The 22,462-nt window shown below is 42.3% G+C and overlaps 1 protein-coding gene across 1 annotated transcript in view; it reads left to right on the top strand.

The window, feature by feature from the left end:
• The window catches only part of MGMT (O-6-methylguanine-DNA methyltransferase), an 817,517-nt gene that overhangs the window by 399,052 nt on the left and 396,003 nt on the right, over positions 1 to 22,462 (top strand). The gene's annotated exons all lie outside the window — the stretch shown is intronic.

The following is a 22,462-nucleotide window of genomic DNA, read 5'->3' as shown; positions in this document are numbered from 1 at the left end:
GTCATACATGAAACTTTAACACTACACCAGGAACGTACGTTGTTTCTTGCACTTGTGTGGATGTTAATGCACCCTCTACATATCGTAGAGCCTATATAATTCAGGAAATGCTTGCAAAGAAGAGACAGTTGCGGTGCATGGCAGGCCCTTTTTCTGAGCCTTCCCTTGAGTCCTTTGGTCTATGTACTGTGACCATGGTCCCGAAGAAGGACCCTGGAAGGTACAAGCTCATGCATAACCTCTCCTTCCCAGTGGGAACATCAGTGAATGATTTTATTCCTGCAGAATACTGCAAGATTTGGTATGCATCTTTTCACAACATGTTGGCGCCTCTCAGGGCATTTGAGCAGATTGGATTGATAGCAAAAGCTAACACAGAGTTGGCCTTCCAGCTTTTGCCAACGCATCCCAACAACTTCTCCCTGCTGGGTTTTCACTGTGAAGGAGCTTACTACTGCAACAAGTGTCTGCCAGTGGGATGCTCCATGTCCTGTGTATATTTTGAGACATTCAGCTGTTCCTTACATTGAGCCACAGGAGAGGCGGCCAACTCAAAGGCCATGGTTCATTACTTGGATGACTTTCTATTTGTTGGCAAGTGGGACATGGCTGATTGTGCATGGCTACATAACACCTTTTGCCAACTAGCATATCATTTTGGCATCTCCTTGACAGAGTCCAGTGAATATACTCAATTTCTTTGGGATTGAGCTAGACTCAGTATGCATGGAGTCTAATCTTCCATTGATTAGACTGACAAAATTAATGGTATCTGTTACAGAGCAGAGCACAAAAGTCACACTGAAACACATGAAATCCTTGATTGGCAACCTGTCCTTTGCAGTACAGGTAATCACGATGGGTAGAGTATTCCTGCACCACCTGAGCAGGGTGGTGGGCCTCTCCTGGCACTATCACCAACTGAGTGTCAGCAAATCTTTGAAAGAGGAAGTAGCTATATGGAGAGTCTTCCTCAAGAATTTCAGTGGTGTTTCCATGTGGCTCCCTCTACCCATTAGCAACGACAACCTGTAGCTGCATTCTGATGGTTCCGGAGGCATCAAATTTGGTGTTTACTTCAGAGGGGCATCATGTGTGGCACAATGGCCGACAGAGTGGGTAGAGATGGGAGTAACGAGAAACATTACATTTCATGAGCTGTTCCCAATCTTTGTCACAATCCATGTATGGGGAAATGCACTCCAATGCAAGCAAGTGGTTTTGTGGTACAACAATGAAGTAGTAGTTTAATCCATCAATAAGCAAACATCTAAGTACCTCCTGCTGTCAGGACTGCTCAGAGAGTTTGTGCTTTGCTGTTTGCTTAATGGCATCATGATGCATGAAGCATGTCCCCCTGGGACTTGCATTGAGATAAAGTTTCTTTCTCGTTGCAAGTGGACCGCATTCAGGTGATTGGCTTTTCAGGTGGGCACAGTCAGACAGCCAGTACCAGCCCAGCTATAGTCCTTTGGAATCAAGTGGCATACAAAATGCTGCAACAATTACTTGCTCCATCTACATGGTCTGTGTTTGTCAGGAACTATGACAGGTAACAATGTTTCTATACGATGTGATGGAAGGGACAGCAAGTTGTGGAGGACAGTTTAATAGGCTATATAGTACATGCGAAGGAGCAAGGGACATCTAGGAACATGGTCCAGTCCCAGCTCGAATCCCTCTTATTGTTTACGAAGGTGAAATCTGGCTATGATGGAGCACAGTTCTTCATGGTCAAGTGAATCATGCAAGGATAGACTCGAGAAACTTTACCTAGCCATGACACTTGTAGGCCGCTCACAAGCAATTAGTTGCACAATTATAGCATGTCTTACCCGACGTTACTGTTGAAAATTTCAAAACTGTTATTCCATGCCGTTTTTTCACTTGCTTTCTTTGGTGCTTTGCATGTGAATGAATTCACAGCTCCTTCACAAAGAGCTAAGAAGTCAAGAGGGCTCCATGATTTCAATTTTAATATCACTGAAGACAGTTTAGCTTTGTATATCAGTCAAAAACAGATCAAGCAGCACAGAGATTAGATCATCACTTTGGCAGCAGTTCCTGGTCTGGCGATATACCTGGTCAAAACCGTGATCGATTATTTAATCATACAACTCAGAGTGGCCAGTTTTACTGTTCCTACACTGCGATGCCTCTCCCCCTGAGCCGGTACCAATTTCCAGCGGTATTCAAAAGAGCCCTGGAGGCAATTGAACTGGAGAGCAATTGCTACAGTATGCACACTTTCCACATTGGTGCTGCATCATGCACAACTGAGGCTGGTCTTCCCAGGATGGCCATACAGTCCCAAGTGCTTCAGACACAGCAATGGTTCCCATACGCTTGCTCAGGCTGTCACAATCACAAAGAATTAAAGATATGCTTCCTCTCTTAAACACATCATCCGATGACGACACTGTATAGATTATATGTTGTTCTTCATCACCCACATGCAGAGGCAGGCCATTTGCAGGAAGTTTGGATGAGATCTTAGACTGGCAGAGAGAGGTTGGGCAGTACAATTGCTGAGAAATGAAGGCATGCAATGGCGGCAATTAGTGCCTCTATTCCAATCTAAGAGAGTGGGCCAACCTGTGCTGGACCTCATCATCATACATCTGGGTAGATACAACCTGGAGAATTGATCTGGATTAACTCTGCTGAACAATATTAGGGACAAAATGGGTCAACTATCCATCAAATAGCCCAACACTTGCATTTGCTAGTTGAAAATCATTCCATGTTAGCAGATGGCTGGAAGTGGTGGGTATGGGCACTACCATGCCAAACTGAATCAGCAGGTCGCCAAAGCCATGTATCAGAACGGTGGCCGACATGTCCATCATGAGTGGGCAGGTGTATTTTGTCAAGATCTTTACAGACAAGATGGAGTTCACTTGTTGAACATGGGTAATGACCTGTTCTTACAAGCTTTGAAGAGAATTTAGTCCATGGATGCAAGGATCGCAACCTTGGAGAGGTTCATCATGCACTGGCAGGTGCATGCTGAGCCCCCTCTGGCAGGGTGACTTAGTCCAAATGAGAGGCAAAGGATGAAAGGGGGATCAGTTAGCAGGGAAGGTGCCAATATGAGGAAAGGTGGTGGTTAAGTCTGCTTCTTTGACAGCATACTGGTCATCAAAAGGGAGAGATGTTAGGCCCAGAGATGGGGTCTTGACAGTCTCCAGAAGGCCTGCTGAATGACAGCTCACCAGGGACACCTCTGGAAGATACCGCCTATCAAGGTTTGTGGTGAAGTGAGATCTTGGGTGATCCTTTAGGGAGGTCATGAAGACGCAAGTCTGTTAGCACCTAAACTAGGGGAGGAGTGTAGGTAGACCTACAGGACTGGGCACCCAATAAGATGTCTCTGTTACGGCATCTAATAAATAGCTCTGGCCATTGTATTCAATCTATATTCTTGGTTTTCTTTGTGCTATATTGTTTTCACTGGTAATTATATATCGAGGTAAGGGAAGGGTGACCCCAAGGTTGTCTTGACTCCACCAGTTATGCTTTAGAAATCATTTTTTAATTATTTTAACTTCCATATATCTTTGTGATGAGTGTACAGTTATTCAGTAAAAGGATATAGCATCCATTCAATTTATATAAGCCCTGCAATTTCATAGCTGCTGAAAACTGAGTGGTTACACACAAGCATTTCCTTCACTTGATATCCTTTTTGAAACAATAGTAAAACACAATTGAACTATTGGAATTCTTCATAGAATAGCAATAATTTGGGGGAAACTTTGATTCATTTATTCTGGTGCACAGTTTTTCTTTGAAAAGTCATGTGGTAAAATAGTGCAGAATTCTATGGAGGTAATTTTCAAAAGGATTTACATACCTAAAATTGGGCTTTACAAGCACATTTTTTTTATGTTCAGCATTTACCGATTTCCATTTATTTGAAAGCATGGGGGTTCTAAATCTTACAGTTTAGAAACCACAGGTGAGTGAGTAAGAAAATACTGCCAGATTTGTAAACTTGAGGATAAGATATAGGGCAATTAGGGTGAAGTTGCTACTGCTTTCTAAATATAAAGCAAATTGTGTGTGTGTGTGTGTGTGTGTATATATATATATGTGTGTTTGTGTGTGTGTGTGTATGTGTGTATATATATATATATATATATATATATATATATATATTAGAGATGTGAATCGTGTCCTCGATCGTCTTAACGATCGATTTCGGCTGGGAGGGGGAGGGAATCGTATTGTTGCCGTTTGGGGGGGTAAAATATCGTGATATATCGTTAAAATCGTTAAAACCCGCTAAAACCCACCCCCGACCCTTTAAATTAAATCCCCCACCCTCCCGAACCCCCCCCCAAATGACTTAAATTACCTGGTGGTCCAGCGGCGGTCCGGAACGGGCTCCTGCTACTGAATCTTGTTGTCTTCGGCCGGCGCCATTTTCCAAAATGGCGCCGAAAAATGGCGGCGGCCATAGACCAACAGGATTCGACGGCAGGAGGTCCTTCCTGGACCCCCGCTGGACTTTTGGCAAGTCTTGTGGGGGTCAGGAGGCCCCCCCCCAAGCTGGCCAAAAGTTCCTGGAGGTCCAGCGGGGGTCAGGGAGCGATTTCCCGCCGCGAATCGTTTTCCGTACGGAAAATGGCGCCGGCAGGAGATCGACTGCAGGAGGTCGTTCAGCGAGGCGCCGGAACCCTCGCTGAACGACCTCCTGCAGTCGATCTCCTGCCGGCGCCATTTTCCGTACGGAAAACGATTCGCGGCGGGAAATCGCTCCCTGACCCCCGCTGGACCTCCAGGAACTTTTGGCCAGCTTGGGGGGGGCCTCCTGACCCCCACAAGACTTGCCAAAAGTCCAGCGGGGGTCCGGAAGGACCTCCTGCCGTCGAATCCTGTTGGTCTATGGCCGCCGCCATTTTTCGGCGCCATTTTGGAAAATGGCGCCGGCTGAAGACAACAAGATTCAGTAGCAGGAGCCCGTTCCGGACCGCTGCCGTTCCGGACCCCCAGGTAATTTAAGTCATTTGGGGGGGGGGTTCGGGAGGGTGGGGGATTTAATTTAAAGGGTCGGGGATGGGTTTTAGCGGGTTTTAGTGTGCCGGCTCACGATTCTAACGATTTATAACGATAAATCGTTAGAATCTCTATTGTATTGTGTTCCATAACGGTTTAAGACGATATTAAAATTATCGGACGATAATTTTAATTGTCCTAAAACGATTCACATCCCTAATATATATACATGTAATCAAACACCTAAAACCTCTGCTTCACCCCCATGATTTCAAAACCGCCCTTCAAACCCTAATCTTCTCTGGTCTGGACTATTGCAATTCTCTACTAATTGGCTTACCTAAATCATCCCTAAGACCCTTGCAACTTCTTCAGAATGCTGCTGCCAGAGTCCTGACGGGTAAAAGAAAATTTGATCATATCTCACCCGTACTCAAGCAATTACAATGGCTCTCAATTGAACAAAGAATCGAATTTAAGATCCTCTCAACTTTACAGAAAGCAATATACAAAGCAGACTACACCGCACTTGATGACATCATTCATATCCAGTACTCTCCACGCACAACAAGATCAACTAGTAAACTACAGCTAGTGATTCCATCACTCCCTCATGCTAAACTCTCGTCCACCAGAAACAGAGCTATTTCTATCATCGGCCCAAAACTATGGAACTCCTTACCTCAGTTCCTCACCTCCCAAGAAAACCCAAAATCTTTTAAGAAAGAACTAAAAGCCTGGCTCCTCTGCCAATCTCATACTGACAGCCTGCACAACAATCTCAAAACTTAATCCCACAGCTTCCCATATTTTGTCATTTATTCCCCTCTCTGTCTAATCTCCCTGTTTCCTACAGATATCTAAGTCTATTTTTTCATTATACTTGAACTCAGTCTATTTAATGTACCTATCCTTTGGTACATCTTATCTGCTATGCTCAATGTGTTTATCCTTTGGGATATCTTGCCCTGTTCTTATGTTTGACATGACAGTTCTCAGATTGTTAATTGTTGTTTTCTCTTCAATGTCTTCAATTAGTTTTATGTAACATGTTGTTATAATCTGTAAACCGGAGTGAAGGCTACTCTGCTCTACTCTGCTCTACCTCGGTATATAAAAAATGCTAAATAAAATAAAAAAATAAATATATATATATAGACTATTATATATATATATAGACTATATATATATATATAGACTATTAGAATTCTGGTGCATTAGTGTCATGTAGTTCTTTCTACTTGAAATGTGAATATTTTGTCTGATACATATACATAAATGATTTTTGTAATAAATTGATTTTTTATTTTATGAGATATAGATTTTTTTTGGTGTAAGTTAAGTGTTTTTGCCCCACTCTTTTTAGTGCATTTTTTGTTACATATTAAGCACTGGTTAGTGATACATATTTCCCAATTTGTTGGTTTCTTTATCCATCTATCTATCTATATATAATCAAAAGAACAGATCACTCATTCATTAGCAACTCCTCACTTTAACTATATAATCATATATGAGGATATATCAAACACATCCCACTCAATTTTTAACCTTTTTATTTCTTCATATTTTTCCACACATTTTTAAAAAACATCCGTATAGCAAAATAACTTCTTGCTAAAACATACAAATCCACTCTAAAATTATTACAAGCATTATTGTTTCTCAAAAGAGCCCACCACTCTGGAAACTGTCCATATTTATCTTTCACACCCAATCAAGCTTAATCAAGTTGTATCATCCTTGTTTTCTTTTTCTTTTTCTTTATGATTACACCATATTCACAGATGTACCGTATTCATAGATGTGTTCACAGACATATTTCCAAAGGTTCAGACTCCCAGAAGTATTCACAGATGTATTCACAAATGTATTTCCATAAGTTCACACACCCCAACATAAAGGCTTTGATGTTTCACCACCCAAACGGCTTCATCAGAGGGAATTTTAACAATAATTTTCATCTCATATAGAAAGTATTTCATTTAAACGTATTTATTTATTTTTATTTATTTACTTCTTTTTACTATACCGATATTCAGGACAAAAGTCTTATCACATCGGTTTACATTAAACAAGGGAAAAAAGTGCGAAAAATGAGAAAGTTACATATAACAGGGAGATGAATTCAGGATAACTTAGTATGAAGATAACTTAGAGTTAACAATTTTTGGCTCTGTTAAGTTTTTACCTTCCATTTTCATATTCCAGGCGTGATTCAGTGACTCTTTGTTTTCCCCAAAAGACTCGCCTTTACTCAGACTACAAACAGAGTGAAGGCGAGTCTTTTGGGGAGAGTTGCTAGCAAGCGAGGCCTTGGCTCTGCTTTCCTCCCAGTCGCCACCAGATCGGGTGAGAGCTGCTGATTAAAGAAAAAAAAAAAAGGAAAGCTGCTCATTGCAAAACAGGAGAGCTACTGGTGATTGAGGTTCTCTCTCTGCCTTCTCCCCGACCAACACTTTCTCCATGATACAATAAACCTAAGATTCCTGACACAGCACCAGAACGGGTAAGAGCCGCTAAATAATAACAAAAAGGAAAAAATGTCTACCAAAAGGAGATTAGGAGAGCTGCAGCCATGCTCCTTTTCAAAAGCTGCAGCAGAGCTGCAAAAGTCTAGGCCTGGAAACGTGGCCGAGGAGGGGGAGGGTCAGATACAGAGGCCCTGATCCTCTCTCCACAAAGCAAGAGAGAGGAGATGCCAAGTTTAGCGGACTTACCCACAAAAACAATAATTAGAGAGTGGTTTATAGAGCTTAGAAATGAGATGAGGCAGCATGAAGAAGAATTATTGAACTCATTCACTGAGATCCGGGAGGAAATGATGGCACTGGGGCAAAGAATAGACGAAGTGGACATGCAGGTGGACTGGCAATCCAAGAGGTGACATTGGCAGGACAAAGTAAAGTTCCAGAAAGTGTCCTGCTCTACCTAGCTTGACCAAGGTTTAACTCCCTCCCACCCTACTCTGCCCACCCACCCCTAGGTTTGTTTTTCTGATATACTCTGCCTAAATTCATAATTGGCAACAAGATAAATTAGTAAATTGGTATTTCCTTAGGTGTTAATCATGAAATAAATTACCAAAATGAGGACTATCCCATTTGTTCAGAACTCCCTTCCTTGAAAAAGGAGCTGGCTGAAGTTAAAGCTGAATTAGCTTTAATAAAGAAAGTCTCACCCACTTCACATTATTCAGGAATTAATTCCCCATTACCACAGAAAAACCAAAAGTCAAGAAAAAAGAGATATATAGTAGGCTCAGGTAGGATAAGACCTCTAACCCACAGACACCCGTTCTTGACAGCTGAGCAGCCCACAAGTCTACCACCCCCCCCCCCCCCTCACACAGGGCATTAACAAACTCAAAAAACAACGGATTACAGTGGGCTCTGGTAGAATTAGACCTGTGATGCAGAGACACACACTGTATCAAGTGCAACAAGTACAAAAAGCATTCTCTGTATTAAATACTAAAGAAGTTTTTGAGAAAAAGATTGAAATGTTATCTGAAAAGAGAGAATGAACCCAATGCATACAGAAATTCCAGATCAGTAAACAAAGGAAAAAGCTCATTGTGATGGATACTCTGTCATCAGAGGCACTAATCTTTTCCTTTGCACAATTGCAAAGGGAAAGGGTGAATTGAATAACAAAACTCAACTAAAGTCGCAAAAGGAGTCCAGGAAAAGCAGTAACCTGAACAAGAAAAGCTGGAAAGCTATGAGCACAAATGCTCATAGTTATCCAAGCATCTGAGCTGCAAGGAAGATGGGGCAATGAAGAAGCACTATGGGCCGACCTAAAAAAAGATGATGAGGCATCCATTTATATTGGAGTGGTTTACAGGCCTCCAAATCAAAAGGAAGAGCATGACAGAGATCTGGTTGAAGACATCCAAAAGATGGGAAAGAAGGGAGAAGTGGTGATCATTGGAGACTTTAATCTGCTGGATGTAGACTGGAGAATCCCTTCTGCAGAATCTAACAATAGTAGAGAAATAGTGGATGACCTGCAAGGGGCTTTGTTCAAACAAATGGTAATGGAACCCACGAGAGAGGGAGCTATGCTCTATTTAGTGCTCACTAATGGAGATAATGTCTCTGATGTCCAGGTGGGCGCCCACCTCAGCACCAGTGATCATCAAAAGGTATGGTTTCATATCACACACAGGATACATAGAAGAAGCACGAAGACCCAAGTTTTGAGTTCAAAAACACAGACTTTGATGAAATGAGGAAGAACTAAAAGGTTGGGAGAACGAGAAAGATGTGGATCAACAGTGGACCAATCTAAAAGGAGCAATCATCAAGGCAACTAATCTATATGTCAGAAAAGTAAAGAAAAGCAGAAGGAAAATTAAACCTATTTGGTTCTCAAAGGAAGTGGCTGACAAAATAAAAGCTAAAAGAGCAGCATTCAAGAAATATAAAGGATCCCAAAGGGAGGAGCACAAAGAAGAATATATGGTACAACTGAGAGAGACGAAGAAAGTAATCAAGAAGGCAAAAAGCCAAGCGGAAGAAAGGATTGCCAAAGAGATAGAGAAGTGACAAAACATTTTTCAGATACATCGGAGAAAGGAGAAAAGTTCAAAGTGGTATAGTGAAATTGAAAGGTGAAAAGGATCAATGTGTAGAGAGAGACGAAGAAATGGCAGAAATATTAAACAAATACTTCAGTCCAGTGTTCACTAAAGAGGATCCAGGAGAAGGACTGTCACTAGTGGATTGGAGTAGATATAACTCCGTTTACAGTGGAGAATGTGTGGGAAGAGCTGGGGAAACTGAACGTGGACAAAGCCATGGGACCCGATGAGATTCATCCCAGGATACTGAGGGAGCTGGCAGGACCTCTGTGTAATCTGTTCAATAGATCCCTAGAAACAGGAGTGATGCCGAGTGATTGGAGAAAGAGCGGTGGTGGTCCCGCTTCACAAGAGTGGGAGCAGAGAGGAGGCTGGTAACTATAGGCCGGTTAGCCTCACCTCTGTGATGGGAAAAGTAATGGAGACGTTGCTAAAAGAGAGAATAGTGAACTATCTACAGTCGGAAGAATTGCTGGACCAGAGGCAACATGGATTCACCAGGGGAAGATCCTGTCAGACAAATCTGATTGACTTTTTCGACTGGGTGACTAGGGAGTTGGATCAAAGAAGAGCACTCGACGTCATCTACTTGGATTTCAGCAAGGCTTATGATACGGTCCCACACAGGAGGCTGGTGAATAAAATGAGAAGCTTAGGAGTGAGTGCCAAGGTGGTGGCCTGGATTGCAAACTGGTTGATGGACAGAAGACAATGTGTGATGATAAATGGAAGTTACTCTGAAGAGAGAGTGGTGTTAAGCGGAGTGCTGCAAGAATCGGTGTTGGGACCAGTCCTGATCAATATCTATGTGAGCGACTTAGCGGACGGGATAGAAGGTAAGGTTTGTCTGTTTGCGGATGACACTAAGATCTGCAACACAGTGGACATGCCGGAAGGAGTGGAGAGAATGAGACTGGATTTAAAGAAGCTGGAAGAGTGGTCGAAGATATGGCAGCTGAGATTCAATGCCAAGAAGTGCAGAGTCATGCATATGGGGTGTGGAAATCCGGAAGAACTGTATTCGATGGGGGGTGAAGGGCTGATGTGCACGGAGCAGGAGAGAGACCTTGGGGTGATAATGTCTAATGATCTGAAGTCGGTGAAACAATGTGACAAGGCGATAGCTAAAGCCAGAAGAATGCTGGGCTGCATAGAGAGAGGAATATAGAGTAAGAAAAGGGAAGTGATGATCCCCTTGTACAGGACCTTGGTGAGGCCTCACCTGGAGTACTGTGCTCAGTTCTGGAGACCGTATCTCCGAAGAGACATAGTCAGGATGGAGGCGGTCCAGAGAAGGGCGACCAAAAAGGTGGATGGTCTTAATCGAATGACTTATGAGGAGAGATTGAAGAATCTAAATATGTACACCCTGGAGGAAAGGAGGAGTAGAGGTGATATGATACAGACTTTCAGATACTTTCAGATACTTGAAAGGTTTTAATGATCCAAAGATAACGACAAACCTTTTCCATTGTAAAAAAAATCAGCGGAACCAGGGGTCACGATTTAAAACTCCAAGGAGGAAGACTCAGAACCAATGTCACGGAGAAGGTGGTGGATGCCTGGAATGCCCTTCCAGCGGAAGTGGTGACGACCAGACTTCAAAGGGGTGTGGGATAAACACTGTGGATCCATAAAGTCTAGAGGATGTGAATGAAGAATGGGTGGCTCGCGGGAATGACGGCTAGTACCTGGAGATAATACCCTGATTCAATAAACATCCAAAGATAACGACAAACCTTTTTCGTTGTAAAAAAAATCAGCGGAACCAGGGGTCACGATTTAAAACTCCAGGGAGGAAGACTCAGAACCAATGTCACGGAGAGGGTGGTGGATGCCTGGAATGCCCTTCCAGAGGAATGCCAACCTTTCCTTGCCGAGAACTCCGTACCCTCTCTTTTTCTTTTCCCCCTTCATTATTTAGTAATCTCTTCATATTATGCCCTTTTCTGTTGTAATTATCATGCTGAATTGTTGTAATTAGTTTCAGTCTTTTAATTTGCCTTTTGATTTTGTTTATTCTCTCTTTCTTCTCAAACCTGCACTCTCGTTGCCCAGTTGGCTTTGTTTTTTTCCTCCCCCATCTCCTTGTTTTAATGTATTTTCCGCTCATTTTGTTAAAATGTGAACCGGCATGATGTCTCGCACCAATGCCGGTATATAAAAGCTATTAAATAAATAAATACACACGGTTAATGCGATTCCAACATTGCTCTAAGCTTCAACGGCAAGAGGAAATGTGAAAAAAGGATTTGCATTCACAAAAAAGCGGGGAATAGCTTGCTTGTTACAGCAGTTACTACCTCAAACCAAATAAGCCTGATACTTCACTTTCAATGCATATGAAGAAAAGTGGATCTATATACAGACAACAACCAACAAGGACTGAATTACATAGTCTGGGTAAACAAGCATGGGTATAGCTTGTTTATTGCGGCAGTTACTACCCCTAACTAATTAAGCTAGATATTTCACTTATTTTATTTTTTATTTATTTGCGTTTTTTCTATACCGGCATTCATGGTTAGAAACCACATCATGCCGGTTTACATGCAACAAGGGGTGAGAACAAAGAACGGAACATAAACAAGTGCAAGGAGCTCAAAAGTTACATTACAACAAGGGTCTTAAACTTGGAGGAGAGATAAGAATAGGAGAGCAGAACTGTAAGGATTACATTATTTACATTATATACATTATACTGTGAAGTTTTTTGTATAAATTACTATCTCTTATAAAATTGCTATCATTTAGTTAGATGCAGTTCCAACACTGCTCTCTACATTAATGGTGGGGGTGGAAGGGAAATAGAGCCAAAAGGTTACTAAGGGCCAAGAGTAACAAATAAGTATGAGAAAAATAAAAAACAAGTGTGAAAGCTTGCTGGGCAGACTGGATGGGCCGTTTGGTCTTCTTCTGCTATCATTTCTATGTTTCTATATTGGCCATGTCTGAAATGCAAAAGGAGCTCATGGCTTTTAGTGACAAGCTAGAGGATCTAGAAAACAGATCACACTGATCGAACATTCAAATTAAGGGAATTCCAGAGACAGCGAAATACAATGACTGCAAAGCGACAGCCATAGAGATATGTGCCTTCATAATATCTCAGAAACAAAGTGAAAATGCCCAAATGGAAGAAATAGAAGCGAGTACCATTAAAATAGAGCGTGCCCATAGGGCTTTAGGCACAAGAAGGGACAACAACACCCGAGATATCATAATTAACTTCCACAACTTCCTGCAAAAATAGCAGATCATGGGAAATGCGAGAGCAAAGCAAAGATGGAAATGGAAAGGACTGGAGATCTCGCTCTTCCAGGATCTTGTACCTAGCACGCTTAAGAAGAGATATGAGCTGCGGCCAGTCACACAAGCACTACGTAGATATGAAATGCGATACAGGTGGATCTTTCCATTTTCACTCTCTTTTCAACATAAAGGCATAACGTACCGGATAAAAACAGTACCAGAAGCCATAATAGCCTTTCGTGAGGCGGGCCTGGAAATCAGTTTTCAAGCTCCATCACAGCTTCTGAAGGGACGCAGAGAGGAGACCAAACCAACATGGCGGTGCGCAGGAAAACAGAGGCGAGCATTGGAGAACCAGCACGCAGCACCGAAAGAAGCATCCCCAGAAACAAGCTGACTCTGCTCTGAACGTCTGAGGACAGTGTTTACAATACTTTGCTTCCATCTTTGATACATAGAAAGTTATACTCTACTATGACAGGTGGACTAATTTCCCTTTCGTGTTTATCATTGTTGATACCAGTTTAATTGTTTATGCATTGGCATGGTGGCAAGCAGAATTCAAGTTATAGTTGTTCGGGGGTGGGGGGGTAGAGTTTAGCCCTCCAAGGTCGGGATCCGTGAGAGAAGCATTGTAACTCACCTGTGCAAATGACATGAATATTTCCTAAATTACAGGGAATTCCCAAACATCTTCCTGGCAGCAACAAGCTCCAAGGCAATATATCAAATACAAAACCTGTGTATATGTAGTATTTTAACAGTTTTTATATTATTTTAACAATATCAAAAATAGTTTATAAAAATGTATTTCTAATATGACAATACACAATATAAAACTCATATAAATCATCCACTCACCAATCATACTGTTTATAAAGACATCATACACAACAAATTTCACATATTGCAAATTACAAATTACAAACTATATTAAAATACATTCATTATTCGTTCCCCCAAAACCTTTATTTCTTAATGCTGCTTATTAATCCAGAGTGGTGTAATCCTTCTAATCCACTATCTTCAATTTATCTGTTGAATTTTTCTATTAAGTTCTTCTTCCCATTGAATTCTCCTTCCCGACAAGAGACTCCTGTTTCACCAAATGGTTTCATCAGGGGATGTAACATATATTTTGCATCGGATTACTTCACACCGAACCGCCACTAATATCTCAAGGGATCACTTATTTCAGATATTCACATCTTAATAGAAACTTTCACCAACTACCGCCAATTATCATCAACGTTTAACCTGGGATATTTCATAACACAATAACCAAAGTTTTTTTTTCAACCTTAAATCAGCAATTCCATGGCAAGGAAAAACCTCCACAAACTTTTTTTCAATTTCTTCCAAAATTACTATTTCCCATCGATATGGTTTAGAATGGATCAAAAACGCCACGGGATGTGTTTGATGTATCCTCATATATGCTTATATATATATACACACACACACACACACACATATATAGTTGTGATAAAACTGAAAACATGATCAGTCCTAATTTATTCATAGCACAGCAGTTTGATTTTGTGATATGCCATATCATTTTCCTTTGCTCTTCAAAGGTTAAGTACCACATCAGTCTGAAGTGGCTTTTAGCTCTTTTATTATTACCGCTTCTAATGAAGCAAAACATTTATCAGTTCATCAAGTCCATCCTTACAATGAATGAATATTTCCAACTGGCCTAAAGCTACTGGATAAGTTTATTCAGCTAACTTTAGGACAGATCTACAGGACGACCAGATTTAGCCAGATAACTTTTCTGACTAACTCTGAATATCTGAATTAGCTGGATAACTTATCTGGCTAACTCACTTTCTCCCAGTTACCCTCCCAGAACCTCCCTAAATTTTCCAACCAGATTTTAGCCGCATAAAAATTCATCCAGCTAAGGACGCTTGTGATGTGAGCCCAGATGGACATGTTATCCTGGGCTCTAGGTACCATCCTTCAATATCAATATACATCTGAATTTATCTTAATGCGCAGGCTGTCGAAATGCAAGTATTTCTGCTTATATTGGCTTATGGACAGATTTTTCATGAAATCTCTTAAGATGATGATTACAGGGCTGGTGAAGAAGGACAAAGGAAAACCATGTTTGTCTGAGGTAAAGATGGTTTTCGCAAAAGAAAATACATCACCAGTAGTGCTTAATGAGGCCATGGTAGCAGGCTCTTACTGCAGCTGTAGTTACTATATTGAATGGCAAGCCCAGATAGCCAATGTTAAGAATTCCTTTACGGAGTTCAGCTATAGATTAGAATTGGTAGAAGGCCGGGTGAGAATAGCGGAAGATTATACTGGTGCGGTAACTACCAAGCTACATAATTTGGAAAAATTAGTTCCAGACCAAGCAGATAAATTGGAAGATTTAGAAATTACATTGAGGCATAAGAACCTAGGATTTGTGGGGAAATCAGAAACGGTTGAGGAGAAAAATCTAATGGAGAGATTAGAACATAAAAACATAAGAAATTTCCATACTGGGTCAGACCAAGGGTCCATCAAGCACAGCATCCTTTTTCCAACAGTGGCCAACACAGGCCATATGTTCCTGGCAAGTACCCAAAAACTAAGTCTATCCCATGCTACTGATGCTAGTAATAGCAGTGGCTATTTTCTAAGCCAACTTAATTAATAGCAGGTAATGGACTTGTCCCCTAAGAACTTATCCAAACCTTTTTAAACCCAGCTTCACTAACTGCACAAACCACATTCCCTGGCAAGAAATTCCAGAGTTTAATTGGCGTTGAGTCAAAAAGAACTTTCTCCGATTAATTTTAAATGTGCTACATGCTAACTTCATGGAGTGCCCCCTAGTCCTTCTATTATCCGAAAGAGTAAATAACCGATTCACTTTTACCCATTCTAGACTTCTCAGGATTTTAAACACTTCTATCATATCCCCCCTCAGCCTTCTCTTCTCCAAGCTGAACAGCCCTTACCTCTTTAGTCTTTCCTCATAGGGGAGCTGTTCCATTCCCTTTATCATTTTGGTCACCCTTCTCTGTACCTTCTCCATCACAACTATATCTTTTTTGAGATGCGGTGACCAGAACTGTATACAGTATTCAAGATGTGGTCTCGCCATGGAGCGATACAGAGGCATTATGACATTTTCCGTTTTATTCACTATTCCCTTCCTAATAATTCCTAACATTCTGTTTGCATTCCTAAATCATTTAGTTAAAAAAAAAAAAAACTAGACTAAGACAACTCGAACATATTTGGAGAAAACACAAAACTCTAACTGCTAAAAATGCCTTCTATAGTTATCTAAGAACTCATAGAAAGGAAGTCATTATCGCAAAATATTCGGACTGTTGTCCGAATATTTGCACTATTTTATAACTTGCTTAATTCATATACACTATGTAAATTTGTACATAATTATTTTACTGTAAGCACCCTCTCCTGCTTTTGCCCTTCTCTCCAGTTAGAATTTGTTTAAACTATCTTTCTCTAACAGCCTAGTTCCACATTCCCTGTTATAATGTAACTTTTGTTTTTGTTTGCTCTGTTAATTGGTTCCCCCTAGTTTATTGTAAACCGGTACGATAGGACCTGGTCTTGAGCATCGGTATATTAAAAGAATTTAAATAAATAAATAAATAAATAAAAAAGAACTTCTCCAACAAAATCAGAGTAGCAAATGGTAACACTTCCATCCTATTCAATATTGTACAAAATCTAACACCACCACGAATACTGCCTGAAATACAAATTGATAACAATCTGTGTAACCAAATTTCTTTGCATTTTAAAAATAACATTTTGATTATTACCAATTGCTTTACAAATCTTCCATATCCAGATGATTTTTTATTTTTTTTTTTAACATAAATTGTACTTGGTCAAATTTTTCAAAAGTAGATGCAGCCACAATATCCTGAGTTTTACACAAGATAAAACTCTCCATTTAATCCTTGCCATGGTCAGTACCTGAAGAAGTTATCAGAATTACTAATTGATTTTCTCTCACAGCTTGTAAATTAATCTGTTACCTCAGGTGAATGCCCCGCATTCTTTAAACAAACATCAATTTTACCAGTTCCAAAGGAAAAAACCGAAGATATCCCAAAATTCAATAATCTTCGTCCAATAGCCTCCCTAACTACCTAGCTAAAATAACAGAATCGACAGTCCTACACCAACTCACAAATCACTTAGGTGATAATGAGCTTCTTCACACTAATCAACATAGATTTAGAAAAGGACATAGTGAAACATTATTACTGTCTTAACTTGATACAATATTTAGAGGCTTTGATGCCAACATAGATTACATACTGGCACTGTTGGATATTTCTGTAACACATTAGATTATTCAGTATTCTAAAGACTATGTTGAATTGGTATATCAGACACTGTAACTAAATGGTTTCACTCATTCCTTCCAAATCGTTCATATCAAATATCTGTTCTTATTCCTCAGACTGTTACACAATTTCTACAGGTGTATCACAAGGTTCCGCTCAGTCTGCCACTCTCTTTAACATTTATCTGTTACCACTTTGCTACTTACTAAACAATCTAGGTATACAATTCAAAATCTGCGCCAATGATAATCATTTTTTTATTCCATACTCATCTTGGTCCAATACACTCGCCACTGTCTGTCTTTACATTAAAACAATTAACAGTTGGCTTTCACACAACCACCTGAAACTCAGCACTGCAAAGACTGAAATTATTCATTTGTCCTCTGTTTCTCAATTTGCATGTAGTCCCCAACGCAGCTTGATTTAGACTGATCCATAATTCCAATACTATCAAAAGCTCGAAACTTAGGTGTCATATTAGACTCCAGTCTATCTGTCACATCATGTTTCCCTCATCATTAAAAACTTTTTTAAACTACATATGTTGAAACAACTATGTTCTCTCCTGTATCATGATGACTTTTGAACAATCCTGCAATCCTTAAATTTTAGTAGCCTTGATTATTATAACACTCTCCTTATTGGACTTCCTGATAACGTCATAAGTCCCCTACAACTAATACAAAATTCGGCAGCTTGTATTCTAACTGGCAGGTCTCGTAAAGATCATATCTCTCCGATTCTATATTCACTACATTGGCTACCAATCCGTTACAGAATAAGATGTAAAATTCTCTTCATCATTCATAATCTGATACATAACGACGCATCTACCTGATTAAGTACACAACTTCGTATATATCAACCGAACAGGAATCTACGTTCTATGCATAAAAGTTTACTACAAGTACCCACAGAGTTGCAAGATTAGACATAACTAGAAGATGTGCCTTTTCCATCGCTGGCCCCCAAATCTGGAACGCAATCCCTGATAACTTGAGACAAATAACAAACCATAAAGTGTTTAAAAAGATTTTAAAATCCTTCCTCTTTAAGAGTGCATTTGACGCTTTACCCGCCCCTTAAATTATCCACCTCAACAGCACTTTAAAGAAAAATGTTAGAGATGGCATTAATATCACTAAGCATTGGAGTAGCCCCATCATTTTCCTATATGTTTGTCTTTCTAATTAGCTTTTGGGTCTCTCTCCATGTGACCTCATTAATCTTTATTTTTTTAATGTGATTTTAATATTTATTATGTATGGTATACAATTATATAAACAGTTTTGACTACCACTGAGTGTAAAAATGGTATATAAATAATCTTAAATAAATATGCTCGAGATAATTTGCATGCACTGCCTCCATTGTATGCAAATCTATCTCATGCATATTTGTTGTGGATATCCTGAAAACCAGGCCTATTTTTGGCTCTTGAGAACAAGAGTTAACCACACCTGTTTTACAAGACACAATAAAAATGTGTTGCAAACATTAAAAAGTAAAATATAACATTGTAAATTTAAATAAATGCTGAGCATCTTAAACATTAGCAGTATATATATTATTTTATTGCAGATGTTCATTATATGACCAGAAAGATCATACTATATAGGGTGAAATTAATATTCCTCTGGAATGCATTCTCGTAATATATAAATGAATACAACTGCCACATGATCTGAAACATCTTCTCTTTCTTATAGATTTCATTTTTTTCCTGATTTTCAAATGTGAGTAATCTAACATTGTGAAAATTTTAAGTCAATCGATCCTTCAGTATGAAAATTGGCGCTGTGTATGAATTTAGCCCTGAGAACCTTAAGATACTGTAAATACAAATTAGAAGATCAATAAGAATAGAAAGGTTTATCAGTTAAAATCATATTTGATGTGTTTGTAATCTTAGAATGGAGATAAAATCAGGGAGGTAAGGAATCCATTGATGTGAAGTTCAATTCAGGAAGGTTAATTTATTCAACGCACACAAGAAGTGTCAAAATGTAATGAAAATCTTTATTCCTGTACGTACCCAGATCAGTCCAGACAGTGGGTTGAGCCTCCTTTCCAGCAGGTGGAGACAGACTAAAACTTGAAGGATGCCCTATATCAGGACAGAGCCTATCCTCTACCCCTTCAGTATTCGTCTGTCTCCAGCAGGTGCAGCATCTCCCCTTCGGTTATCTGCTGTAGGCTAGTCAGCCTCTTCTTCTTTCTTTTTCGGCTCAAGCAAGTAGTTCTTTGATTCCCGCTTGTTTTAGAAACAAAGGAAAAAGAAAAATCTATGAAGGAAATTTTGCCTTCTTTTAGTGCTTTTACTGTTTTTGTGTGGGAGACGTCCGTCTCCCAGCTCTTGCCCGGCTCAGTGGGGCTTTGCCCCTTTTGCAGGAGAGGGTTCCCTGCATAGTCCTGAGTCCGTGGACGCTTCCAGGTGTGGGGACCGATGCTCTCTGGGCCTCGTTCCCCCTCTGGCTGCTGAGAGGGTTTTTAACCCGCAGCTGCGCTCAGTAAAAAAAAAAAAAAGGAGTTTAAAAGTTTCAAACTTTCAATAAGTTGCAGATACTCACCTACCTCTAACTGATTTGCAGCAGTTGACCAGCTTTTTTATTTTTTTCTGGTCAGAGTAGGGCTAGAACCGGCAGCCAGAGAAGCAGAAGGCAGCAGGTTTCCCGCCTGCTCTCTCCTGCTGTGCAGGCTGTCAATCAAGCTTTTTTTTTTCAGCTTTTTTTTTTTTCTTCAGCTGCGGCTTAGCTATGTCCTGGCTGGCAGCCTGCCTTTCTTGTGGGCTGCCCTCTTCGCGTTTTTCGCGGCAGGGCCTCTGCACTGCTTGCCTGCCGGGTGGGGATGGTCCCTCCTCGGCAGGACAAGCAAATTTAGCCCGGGGCTCCACTCCTCCCGGCATGGCCAGGCCTTTCCCGGGTCGGCAGAGCCCAGGAACGGCCGCCATCTTGGATTTTTCATCGGGGCCGATTTCAGTGCTCCCTGTGGCTGGGGGGCCAGATTTTTTTTATTTAACCCCCGATTTGGCCCCCGCAGGTGCCCAGGAGGGGGGTCCTGACCTTCCCTCCCCCCCTCCCCCCCCCCCCCCCCCCCGCCAAATCCAGGGTCTCTTTTTCAGTGGATTTCGTCCTCCTCATGCACAAATCTTATCTAGCTAGCCAGCATGAGCTGGACGAAAGCACCCCCCCTTGCCTCCCCCCGCCAAAAATCCCTCGCTCAGCGCCGTTGACCACTGGACCGGCCACAGAGCTCCAGGGACCAGTTCGGGTGCGGGTGGTCCCGGGGGTGCTCCCCCCCGGTGTCTCCCATGTCCTCGGACCCCGCTGCTTCCTCTGATTCGGCGGATGCCCCCCCCTTACAGGGGGATGACCCTAGAGCCCTCCGTCTTTTTCGTAAGGAGGAATTAGAGCCCCTCTTCTTTTTTTGTTTTGCAGGAGCTGGGTCTGGAGAGTCCCTCCGTAGATAACCTCATGGCCTCTCTCCCTAAGGATATGAACCCGGTTCTAGAAGGGCTCCGGCCTCGGCCTTTCCCTTCCACCCCATGCTTAAACTCCTTATCCTGCGGGAATGGGAGGCTCCTGAGGGTGCGCTTCGGGTGGGGTGTGCGATGGATAAGCTCTATCCCCTCCCGGAGGAGGGCTTGGAGCTGTTGCGATATCCATCGGTGGATTCTTATGTTTCTGCAGTGGCCAAGCACACCACGATTCCGGTGGAAGGTTCCACGGCCTTGAAGGATTCACAAGATCTTAAGCTGGAGGCTCACCTGAAGTGCATCTTCGACGTTCTAGCCCTTGGGGTCTGGGCATCTTGCTGTAGCAGTCTCATGATGCGAGCGGGCCTCCAGTGGGTCCAACAGTTACTCTGCGCCCGGGAGCTTCTGCCAGGTGAGGCAGAACAAGCCGAACGTCTGGAGACAGTCACCGCTTACGTATCGGATGCCCTCTATGTGTCCAGGCGAAGGTGATGGTTTCAGCAGTGGCAGCCCAGAGGCTCCTTTGGCTACGCCACTGGTCGGCTGATCAGTCCTCGAAGACTCGGCTGGGCACGCTTCCCTTCAAAGGTAAGATGCTCTTTGGCAAGGATCTTGAGAAGCTTATGGACTCCTTGGCTGACAACAAGGTCCATAAGCTCCCTGAGGACCGCCCTAAGTCTTCCCGATCCTTCGCGGCTTCTCGCTCTCGCTTTAGGGGCCAGCGTCGCTTCGCTTCTCGGGGGCGGGGCGGTTCTGTGAGGGGGGTCTTCTCGTGCGCAGTCCTGGTCGCAGTCCTTTTGTGGCAAACGGCCCTTTCGCGAGGGCCAGCCCGTGCATGCCGCCACTAAACCTGCCACGCAATGAAGTTCAGCCGACCCATTCCTTGGTTCCTTACCTCCGCGGTCGCCTCTCCCTGTTCTTCGAGGAATGGGTCAAGATCACGTCTGATCAGTGGGTCCTCGACATTATCAGAGACGGGTGCGCTTTCGACCTCGTCAGGGAACTTCCAGATCTCTCTCTCTTCTCGCCTTGTGGCCAGGCCAAAAGGGGCGCGGTGGTCCAGACTCTCTCCAAGCTTCTGGATCTGGGGGCGGTGGTCCCAGTACCGGAAAGGGAAATTGGCACCGGCCAGTATTCTATTTACTTCACTGTGCCCAAAAAGGACGGGGCCTTCCGCCCAATATTGGACCTCAAGAGGGTCAATCGGGCTCTCAAGATCCCCCACTTCCGCATGGAAACCCTGCGGGCGGTCATTGCGGCGGTCCGCCCCGGAGAGTTCCTTGCTTCCCTCGATCTCGCAGAAGCTTATTTTCATATTCCCATTCACCGCGACTATCAGAAGTATCTCCGATTCCACATTCTCAACCAGGACTTCTAGTTTCGAGCTCTCCCCTTTGGCCTCACGACCGCTCCTTGCACCTTCACGAAGGTCATGGTAGTAGTAGTGGCGGCCTTGCGCCGGGAGGGAATTCTCGTCCATCCCTATCTGGACGATTGGCTTATCAGGGCCAAGTCAGAGACCTCTTGCCGGCGGGCGGTGGATCGCGTCTTGGAGCTCCTTGCCTCTCTCGGGTGGATAGTGAACTTTCCAAGAGCAAGCTTCAGCCCTCCCAGGAGTTGGAATTTCTGGGAGCCCACTTCGACACCCGAGTAGGCAAGGTTTTCTTACCTCGGGCATGAGCCCTCAAGCTGATCGATCAGGTCCAGACTTTGATTGCCCTGCCCTCCCCGACAGCCTGGGATTATCTCCAAGTCCTGGGATCCATGGCTTCTAACATCGACCTTGTCCCCTGGGCTTTTGCTCAT

This window comes from Rhinatrema bivittatum, chromosome 7 (assembly GCF_901001135.1).
Source record: "Rhinatrema bivittatum chromosome 7, aRhiBiv1.1, whole genome shotgun sequence".
Taxonomy (NCBI): Eukaryota; Metazoa; Chordata; class Amphibia; order Gymnophiona; family Rhinatrematidae; genus Rhinatrema; species Rhinatrema bivittatum.
This window is presented reverse-complemented; position numbering and strand designations above follow the sequence as displayed.